Raw genomic sequence first — 11,969 nt, forward strand, 5'->3', positions numbered from 1 at the left:
TAAACTCGGACTTTAGAGGACAGACCCAGGGAGAGGGCTGGTGTTGGCTGTGCAGAGACAGCTTGAAGGGGCTGGCGTGTGGTATGGCTGCAACCAGGGGTGTACACGGAAGAAGCTTGGGCCTGCCATAGAAGTAAAGCGCTTTCATTAAGTGGTGCATGAAGGGAGGGGCCATACAGGCTACAAAGGGATGTTCCCTCATAAAAACAACCCTCCAAGAACACAGTTTCTCCTAAACTCATAGAATCAGAAATATAAGTAAAATGAAGAAGCAGAGGAACCACTCTCAATTAAAAGATCAGGAGAATTCCCCTGAAAGAACAATGAAACAGACCTCTTCAGACACCAAGTTTAAAAAAGATAACGAAAATACAGAAGGAATTAAAGTTTATTGAGGGAATTCCCTGGCGGTCCAGTGGTTAGGACTCTGCATGCTTTCACTGCTGAGGGCCCACGTTCAATGCAGGGATCTAAGATCCCACAAGCTACGTGGTACGGCCAAAAAAAAAAAAAAAGATTATCGATAGAAATGCAAATTACTGTAAAAAAGAACTAGAAACCATAAAGAGGAGCCTAGAAAAATTAGAAAACTCATTTCCGACACAAAAGCTGAGCTAAAGGCAATGAATAGCAGATTGAATAATGCAGAAGAACGAATAAGTGATCTGGAAGATAGAATAATGGAAATCACCCAATCAAAATAACAGAAAGAGGGCTTCCCTGGTGGCACAGTGGTTGAGAGTCCGCCTGCCGATGCAGGGGACACGGGTTCGTGCCCTGGTCCGGGAAGATCCCATGTGCCACGGAGCAGCTAGGCCCATGAGCCATGGCTGCTGAGCCTGTGCGTCCAGAGCCTGTGCTCTGCAACGGGAGAGGCCACAACAGTAAGAGGCCCACGTATCGCAAAACAAACAAACAAACAAAAAAACAAAGACAAATGAAAAAAAATGAAAGCGATATAAGAGACCTATGGAATAATATAAAGTGAACCAATCTATGCATAATAGGGATCCCAGGAGAAGAAAGAGAAAAGGGGTTCAAAAATGTATTTGAAGACATGGCTGAAAACTTCCCAAACCTAAAGAAGGAAATATGTCCAAGTACAAGGCATACAGAGGGTCCCAAACACCAAGACATACTGTGATCAAAATAGCAAAAGTTTAAAGATGAAGAGAGGATTCTAAAGGCCAAAAGAGAAAAACAGAGTTAATTGCGAGGGAACCCCTATAAGGCTACCAGCTGATTTCTCTACAGAAACTTTGCAGGCCAGAAGGGAGTGGCATGATATAGGGAAAAATCTGCAACCTAGGATACTCTACCCAGCAAGATTATCATTTAGAATAGAAAAAGAGACAATTTCTCAGACAAGCAAAAGCTAAAAGAATTCAGCAATACTAAACCTATCCTAAAATAAATCTTGAAAGGTCTTTTCTAAATAAAAAGGAGCAAGAATCTATAGCAAAGAGAAAAATCACAATTGGAAAGTAAATCACTTAAATAAGCCAGTACACAGATTAAAAAGTAAAAAATCAAAACATTTTTGCTAAAGTGATGATAACCACAATGAAGAAGGATAAACATGAAGATGTAAAAGAGGACGTCTAAATCATAAAATGTGGGAGAGGAGCGTAAGAACCTGTAGATTTTTTTTTTAGAATGTGTTTGAGCCTATATGACTACCAGTCTAAAGCAAGTAGATATAAGAAGGGCTTGACATACTTGAAGAACAGTAATCAGAAATCAAAGGCATACAATAGAATCATAAAAATCAAAAAGAAGAAAACAAGCATAATACAAAAGAAAATCATCAAACCACAATAGGAATAACAAAAAGAAAAAGAAAGGAAGAAGAAATACAAAATCAACTGGTAAACAAGGTTTAAAATGGCAATAAATACATATAGAATAAGTACAATAATTACTTTAAATGTCAGTGGACTAAATGTTCCAATCAAAAGTCATAGAGTGACAGATAAAAAAACTAGAGCCTACAATATGCTACCTACATGAGACCCACTTTAGGGCAAAGCACACACATAGGTTGAAAGTATAAGAATAGAAAAAGATCTTTCATGGAAATGGAAATGACAAGAAAACGGGGATCGCAATACTCATATAAGGCAAAAGAGACTTTAAAACAAAGGCCATAAAGATAAAGAAGGACAGTATATAATGATAACAGGATCAATAGAAGAAGAGGATATTACACTCATTAATATATATGCACCCAAATACATAAAACAAACACTAACAGACATAAAGAAATTGATGGAATACAATAATAGTAGGAGACTTTAACATCCCACTCACATCAATTGACAGATCTTCTAGACAGAAAATCAGTAAAGCAACAGAGATCCTAAATTATCTAATAGAACAGCTAGACTTAATTGATATTTTCAGCACATTACATCCCCCCAAAACAGAATACACATTCTCTTCAAGTGTACATGGAACATTCTCTAAGATTGACCACATAACAGAGCACAAAACAAGCCTCAACAAATTTAAGAGGATAGAAATTATTTCAAGCATCTTTTCTGACCACAATTGCATGAAACTAGAAATCAATGACAGAGAAAGAAATGAGAAAAAAACAATTACAAAGAGTCTAAACAATATGCTACTAAAAAACCAATGGGTAAATGATGAAATCAAAGAGGAAATTTAAAAATACCTTGAGACTAATGGCAATGAAAACAACCATACAAAAATCTATGGGATGCAGCAAAAGCAGTTCTTAGAGGGAAGTTCATAGCCATACAGGCCTTTTTCAAGAAACAAGAAAAACCTCAAATAAACAAACTAACCTACCACCTAAAAGAATTAGAAAAAGAAGAACAAACAAAACCTAAAATCGGAAGGAAATAATAACAATCAGAGAAGAAATAAATAGAGATTTTTTTTAAATAGAAAAAAATCAGTAAAATCCGGATCTGGTTCTTTGAAAGGGTAAACAAAATCGACGACAACTGGCCAGGCTCACCAAGAGAAAACAGACAAGACCCAAATAAACAAAATAAGAATGAAAGAAGAGAAATAACAACTGATACCACAAAAAAACCAAAAGAGAATACTATGAACAATTATATGCCAACAAATTAGACAACCTAGAAGAAATGGACAAGTTTCTAGAAACATATGCTCCACCAAAACTGAATAAAGAAAAAAAAAAAGTAGTTTGAACAGATCGATAACTAGAAGTGAAATAGAATCTGTAAAAAAAAAAAAAAAAAAAAAAAACCCCAAAGCAAACAAACAAACAAAAAATCAAATGCCTACAAACAAAAGTCCAGGACCAGATGGCTTCACAGACCAATCCTACCAAAAATACAAAGAAGAACTTATACCAATCCTTCTCAAACTCTTCCAAAAGATTGAGGAGGAAGGAACACTCCCAAAGACATTCTGTGAAGCCACCACCACCCTGATACCAAAACCAGACAAAAACACTACCAAAAAAGAAAATTACAGGCCAATATCTTTGATGAATGTAGATGCAAAAATTCTCAACAAAATATTAGTAAACTGAATCCAACAACACATAAAAGAGATCATATACCACGAGCAAGTTAGATTCATCCCAGGGTCACAGGATGGTTCAACATATGCAATTCAATCAGTGTGATACACCACATCAACAAAAGAAAAGACAAAAACCACATGATCATCTCAATAGATTCAGAAAAAGTATTTGATAAAATTCAACATCCATTCATGATAGAAACTCTTACCAAAGTAGGCATAGAGGGAACATATCTCAACATAATAAAAGCTATTTATGACAAACCCACTGCCAACATAATACTCAGTGGTGAAAAGCTGAAAGCCTTCTTGCTAAAATCTGGAAAAAGACAGGATGCCCACACTCACCACTTTTATTCAACATAGTTTTGGAAGTCCTAGCCACAGCAATCAGACAAGAAAAAGAAACAAAAGGAATCCAAATTGGAAAAGAAGAAGTAAAACTGTCACTGTTTGCAGATGATGTGGTGCAATACATAGGAAATCCTAAAGACACGACCAGATAAATACTAGAGCTCATCAATGAACTTGTTAAAGTTATTGGATACAAAATTAATATACAGAAGTCTGTGGCATTTGTATAAACTGCCAATTTCTGTTATCAGAAAGAGAAATTAAGGAAAAAATCCCATTTACCATTTCATGAAAAAGAATAAAATAACTAGTAATAAACCTACCTAATGAGGCAAAAGACCTGTACTCCAAAAACTATAAGTCACTTATGAAAGAATTTGAAGATGACACAAACAGATGGTTTGATATACCATGTTCTTGGATTAGAAGAATCAATATTATTAAGATGACTATAATACCCAAGGCAGTCTACAGATTCAGTGCAATCCCCATCAAATTACCAATGGCATTTTTCACAGAACTACAACAAAAAATTTTTTCATTTGTATGGAAACACAAAAGACCCCAAATCACCAAAACAATCTTGAGAAAGAACAGAGCTGGAGGAATCATGCTTGCTGACTTCAGACTACCGTATAAAGCTACAGTCATCAAAACTGTATGATACTGGCACAAACAGACACATAGATAATGGAACAGGATAGGAAGCCCAGAAATAAACCCACACACTTATGGTCAATTAATCTATGACAAAGGAGGCAAGAATATACAATGGAGAAAAGACAGTCTCTTCAGTAATGGTCCTGGGAAAACTGGACAGCTTCATGTAAAAACATGAAATTATAACATTCTCTAACACCATACAGAAAAATAAACACAACGTGCATTAAAGACTTACGTTTGTAAGACTGGATACTGTAAAACTGCTAGAGGCAGAACACTCTTTGACATAAATTGCAACAATTTTTTTTTCTGGATCCATCTCCTAGAGTAATGAAAATAAAAGCAAAAATAAAGAAATGGGACCTAATTAAACCTAAAAGCTTTTGCACAGCAAAGGAAACCATAAACAAAACAAAAAGACAACCCACAGAATGGGAGAAAATATTTGCAAATCATGCTACAAACAAGGGATTAATTTTCAATATATATAAATAGCTCATACAGCTTAATGTCAGAAAAACAAACAACCCAGTCAAAAAATGGACAGAAGGGCTAAATATACATTTCTCCAAAGAATACACACTGATGGCCAACAGGCACATGAAAAGATGCTCAATATCGCTTACTATTAGAGAAATGCAAATCAAAACTACCATGAGGTACCACCTCACAGCAGTCAGAATGGCCATCATTAAAAAATACAGAAATAATAAATGCTGCAGAGGATGTGGAGAAAAAGGAACTCTACCACACTGTTGGTGGGAATGTAAATTGGTGCAGCCACTATGGAGAGTGGTATGGAAGTTACTTAAAAAAAACCTAAAAGTAGAGTTACCCTATGATCCAGCACTCCCACTCCTGGGCATATTCTGGAGAAAACTCTAATTTGAAAAGATACAGGCACCCCAGTGTTCATAGCAGCATTATTTACAATAGCCAAGACATGGAAGCAACCCAAGTGTCCATAGACAGATGAATGGATTAAGATGTGGTACGTATATACAATGGAATATTATTCAGCCCTAAAAAAGAATAAAATAATGCAATTTACAGGAACATGGATGGACTTAGAGATTATCATATTAAGTGAAGTAAATCGGGCAAAGACAAATATCATATGATATAACATGTGGAATCTAAAAAAAATGATATAAATGAACAAATTTATAAAACAGAAATATTATCACAGACATAGAAAGCAAACTTATGGTTACCAAACAGGATAGTGAGAGGGGGAGGGGATAAATTAGGAGTTTGCGATTAACAGATACACACTACTATATATAATATAGGTAAACAACAAGGTCCTACTATATAGCACAGGGAGCCATATTCAGTATCTTGTAATAACCTATAATGGAAAAGAATCTGAAAAAAATATATGCATATGTTTAACTGAATTACTTTGCTGTACACCTGAAACTAACACAACATTGTAAGTCAACTATATACTTCAATAAAAAAAAAATCATTTTGCTAAAGGTAGTTTTACTAAACGAAAGGTTGGCTAATGACATAAAATTTATAAAACTACAGAAGGGGGACTGGTAAACTATGTGAAAAAGAATTTTCTTCAAATGCTTTTAGCATGTTGTTTCATAGTTTTTTCATGATTAAACATAACTTTTTCAGTTTAAAGGTGATATGAACTTGTAAAAGAATTCAGAGGTTTTAACTGACCTAGAGAAATAATAAATACAATATGCAGTGATCTCTGAATTTATTTGATCAAGGATTTGTTTGTCCTGTATCTTCTCATATGGAGCCCAGTGGGAGAAATTATGGACAATATTATGTCTACATTACCTTCCACTTCCAATGTTTGTGTTCTATTTCTCTGTTTTGGTCAAAGAGAATTATAAATGTGACTCCAGAGTTGAAAATTGTGAATACAGTTGTCGCTTGGTATCTGCAGGGGATTGGATCCAGGACACCCCCAGTGGATACCAAAATTTATGGATGTTCAAGTCCCATGTGTAAAATGGTGGAATGTTTGAATATAACCTACCCACATCCTTCCATTTCCTTTAAATCTTCTCTGGATTACTTATAATACGTAATACAATGTAAATGTTATGTAAACAGTTGCTAGTGCACTGGAAGTTCAAGTTTTGCTTTTTTGGAACTTTCTGGAATATTTTCTTTCTGAACATTTTTAACCCCTGGTTAGTTGAATCTGTGGATGTGAGACCCTTGGATATGGAGGACCAACTCTACTAGTGATTATTCCTCTCTGTGTCACAGTTTCTTCATTTGTAAAATTGGAATAATAATATTATCCCCTTCATGGGATTACTGGAGACACAAAATCAGTATAAAATTCTTAGTTTTGTGTCTGTTAGGTGATAAATTCTCAATATTTATTAGCTATTTTTGTTTTTATTTCTAAGGTGCTTTCCTTTATTTAATAATGCTCTTTAATAATCAGGGCTCCAAAAACTTTATATTTAAGAAATATTCCTGTAATCCCACCTCTAGTTTAAGTACCTAGTAGATTCAAAAACAAACATTTAATCATATTATGAGAGCTCAGAGTGTAAGAAACCCTAAAGAGGAAATATCCTTGAGATGTAAACTTTTGTAATGTAAATCATGGCTATTAATGTCTTTGTTTTTTCTGCTGAGAGACCTCACTTTCTCAAATTGTATTTCAAGGCTCCAAATAATGAAATGCAAGAGTGAAACATCCCAATTACTTCAAGCAAAGGAGCAGTGAGTTATAGTCAGAGCACTAATTATGAAGCACAGCCATTGTGTTTCTCCTTCCTTACAGGCTCCCTTGCTGAGTGGCTAGGAAAAGACTACAGTACACTCTTTGTCTTCTAGGTTTTTGTGTTTCTGTTTACTTAAATGTACAGAGTGGAGAATTTCTCTTCAGTTCCTCCTGGGAACATTGTGAATTCAAAAAATAACATTTGTAAAGCTTTTTTCTCTTTCAGAGTGAATAAAAATTGTACAGGTACCATCATTGTGGAGTTCAAAAACAAAGTAAAATTAAGTGAAACACTTGTCACTTTAGAGGCTAGAATTTGCAATTCATTACCTAAGCTTCTGTTTCCTCATACACCTCCACCAAGCTTGCTTCCATCAGCAGTGTGATAAAAGTACAAAGAGAAGAAAGACCTAGATCAAAATCTGACCTGAGGTGCTTAGTAGCTGGGTGAATTTAGGCAAGTTACTTTTACTTCTGTAAGCCTGTTTCTTCATCTGTAAAATGGGCTCGCATTGCCTACCCTGTTATCAAAGCACTCAGAACATAGCAGGCACTCAGGCACTTATCACCAAGGACCAGTCTACATACGTACAAGCCTTAGGAAGGCACATGGTTTCAAACCAGAATGGATTTGAGTGCTTTGGGTGGGGTGTATATTCTCCAGGGGGCCACACTTCCAATCCAATAGCGTCACACATTTGCAAATACGTGCTCCAAGAAGGCTTCTGAGTTTGGCCCTCGGCAGTGGATTCTGTCCCTAGAGTTCAAATGGATAAGCTTCCCAAAGGAGTACACTGAAAACACAGTTTCTCTTCCCATTCATTTCACAACTATTCCTGTGGGCTGACTGAGCCAAAGTGGAGATCTACAAAGATGTATAAAGCATAGCCCCTGGTGGGGCCCAGGGCAGGCTGCCCTAAAATGTGCCTCAATGGTATATTGATTCTTTTGAATGAAATTTACTTAAGAAATGGCCAGTGCAAAAAAGGACACTGACTCTCCTGTTTGTCTCCCTGAAAACAGGAAATAAATCTCTAATGTGAAAAGTATGCTTCCTGCGTCTGGAAGTAGAGGGACACTCGTCACCAGGGACAGGGAATTTGGGCTGAGAAGGCTGTATAAAGAAAGCTTGCTGCTTCCATTTAGTACCCCAAGCCCACACTCTTGTTTAGATTCTTCGCTAATTAAGCACCCAAAGCCTAAGTTTCTTTATCCTGTCAATTCCTCCCAAGTTTATTGTTTCTTTGTCTAAAAAGTATAAAAGCTGCCTGCTTTTGGTCAGTCTCTGAGCGTCATTTTATGATCTCCTGTGCACACAAAATTAAATTGTTTTTTCTCCTGTTAATCTGTGTCAATTTTATTCTTAGTCCAGCCATAAGCATTTAAGAGAGGTAGAGGGGGAAATTTCCCCCTCCTGACACTCCTATTCAAGGAACTTTTCCATTCGATGATTTTTTTTAAATAGTTGGAATTAAAATTATGTAGTATATTATGATCAGGGCAAATAAGTGTGACAAGATTGAAAGGCATATAAATATCAGAATTTAATGAATTAATTTTCTGTTTTACCTTTAACTCTTCTCAGCCTACATCTTTCTCCTAAAGCTTTAAAAATGGAACCTCTAATTTTTCATCTACGCTACTTCAGGTGCCAATTTTCGGTGTAAAATACAGTTTCACACTGTCGAAGACAAATGACCCCCAGGAGCCCTTCTGGACGTGGTAGCTGTCTGTTACCTCAGCCTCTCCCTATTTAGTCGTTGAAGTAATTTCCTCAGAGAATTGTGCGTTTCTCTCTTTCAAAACTATCTTTCTCTTCCCTTTGGTTTGACAGATAAAGAAGAAATTTTAACCATGGAGACTCCACATTTCCCAGCATGACTCCACTTTTCTACTCAGTAAAAGCAATTTCTCACTTTTTTCTAAGTCCCAGTCAATCCTCTCCTTCTCCTGAATTTCTTTGTAGCTGTTGCTCATTCTTCCCTGATCCAAGTTGTTCACATGCAAAAGAGCCAGACTTTCCTCCAACATATATTAAAACAATATTGAAAACGCATCTCAACAATTCAGCACGTTTTAAACCTAGATGTGAACGTGTCTCCCTACCATACATTTTTTAAATGAAGTAATCAAAAACCAAACAAAAGCCAAGCTTTGATCTCACTCCATAAAAATCACAGCAACTTCAAAGTTACATTTTTGTCCTGACCTTTTGAAATAGAGATGTAAATATCATATATTTATAAGATTAAGCACTTTTAGAATCATTAGAGAAAAGAAAAATAAACTCTATAGAAACTTCCAGAAGACCCCATAAAAGAAAGAGTGGCGTCAAGGGGTCATGCCCTGGCTGTAGCCTCAGTACCTCCCCCTCCAGGACTCCCCAGGTGTGTGTGGCCATTTACACAACAACCCAAAGAGCTCAACTAAGTGCCTAGGGTGACACCTGGCTTGTAGTAGACATTTAGTGAAAGGTAGTTGCTGCTACTTTGTACACTGGTGTTCCTACCAACAGAACTAAGTCTTCCAACCATCTCTCTGTCTTCGGAGTTGGGATAATGGCTTGCTACTTGATTTCATCCAACCATGTTCCCTCACCTCCCTGGATAAAATCATCACTGTTGGGAATGTCTAGGCATTAAGGCACAGCAGATGTTTTCTGTGAAAAGGAACTTTTGCAATTGTCTTAAGTGTTATATAATTTCTGAGAGTGTAGGGACCTTTTACTTGGGCAGTCTCTCACTCAACCTGCAATTAAGAGATACTGAAGAAGAATCTAGCTGTGACTACGTTAACATTTCAAGATAAATCTCTCTTTACATTGATAGCAGCATTCCTTTGACATTATTTGCCTGAGAGCAGCAATTATTACGAGTCATGGTGACTTAACAAACACAGCGTGCTTTCAATCAGAAACATGTTGTGAACGTTTACCACGTGCCAGACTCCAGGAGATGCTGAGATTACAAAGACAAGTACAGCCTGCAAGACAGAATCCCCTCACCCCTTCGAGAAAGTCTCATTTCATAAATGGGCTTAGGAGCTTTCAGAAAAGCAGATTGTATGACTCTGACAGAGTGTGTGAGGCTAATAATACCAACAGCCCTCATCACCAAGGCTCCCGTCCACCTTCGGTTGGTGGCTGTAAATATTGTTCCAAAATCCTTGGGCAATTCTCCATACATAATTTATGACCTTTGCTCCAATAAATTTATCTGCTTGTGAGTCACTGGATGGCATTTTCTAGCAATCAACAGGCATTCTAGAACCCACCTTGGGAAACACATGTGTAGACCTCTGTTTATACTCCCAGCTGTACCCAACAAGCTGGTAATTGGTACTTCTGATCTTTTTTTTTTTTTTTTCTGGGCAGAATATCAACTGTAGCTCTTCCACTTCACTGATAATGAAGCATGGAAGAAGACAGGATTTTTACAAATAAATTGAAGGTGTGAGGATCCTTTTAAGTACAAAAGCTTTAGGTAAACACCCTGTCAAAAGTAAAGGGTTAGGAGATATTAACGCTGGGCTTTGATTTATGATGTTAGGATTTTGAAAATAAATATTTACAGACAACAAAGGGATTGTTTCATACCAGAGAGGAGTAAGAGGCTCTGTCCTTTACCTGTAGAACTTACAAACAGTGCTGGGACCTCTGTGTTTCTCTCTCTCGTTCGTCAAGCCCCAAGTCTTTGTGATTTGGGTTCAGTGTCGTTTGTGCTTTATTATAAATAATGCCCAAAGTATTACTCAAATCCACTTTTCAAAACATACTTTTTACTTAAGTGTTCAATCTTATATTTTCATTCTTATTAAGACTTGGAAACAACAGTTTTGAAAGGAAAGCATCTCCAGTTAAAAGTGAAAAGGGTCATTGGGGAAAATATACCTTAGTTTTCAGAAATTCACTATAGACACGAGTCTTTGAAAGTTTGTTTTAAGCTGTTCAGGGAGATATGCCTGGAGGACATATCGGCGTCAGGCTGTGTGTTTGACTTAAAAAGTAATAGAATCTTGCCCGCTTGGATAATAGTCTTTCATGTCAAATTTCTTGTAGTGTGTTCTCCCTCTTGGAAAAAGTGTAAAGTTTGGTTGGTATGGTGAAATTAGTTATGATTTTACTCGATTTAAAAATCTTTAAACGTTTACTTTTTACATATGGATTTTTTGTGAAGTTTCTGTTATGAAGAACTGAGTTAGGGTGACAGTGCAGAAGAGCAGCTTTGTGGCAGCTTTTGGGGACTCTGGCTCCTCCAGCTTCATGCCCCTTAATGTTTGGCTCCCAGACCAGAAAAGCAGCATCACAGGAGAAGTGATGGAGAAGGGAACTCCGGTGGGGGTGGTTTACCCACATGGCGCCTGAGCCGTCTTCCCCTTTGTCCCTCTGTCCCTTCCAGCTCTCTGTGTTCTGGACCATTTTGTATTTTCCTGATTGGTAACCCTCTTCTCAGCTGTGACCATCTTATAGTTTGTCCATTGAAATTTAACTACTTATTATACATACGTGTTACATAGTAATTATATGATTTTAATTAAATGATCATATGGCAAATATATTAAAATCATTTAATTAAATTATGTACACGTATTTTTTCCAGAAAGTCTATTTTTGTGCTCTAATGTCATGTCTTTAAGATTTATTTTGAATTCTTTTGTGTCTTCACTCTTTTTCCTCAAAGGGAATGTTCTGCTCCGCAGGATCCATTTGGTCTTC

This window comes from Delphinus delphis, chromosome 14 (assembly GCF_949987515.2).
Source record: "Delphinus delphis chromosome 14, mDelDel1.2, whole genome shotgun sequence".
Taxonomy (NCBI): domain Eukaryota; kingdom Metazoa; phylum Chordata; class Mammalia; order Artiodactyla; family Delphinidae; genus Delphinus; species Delphinus delphis.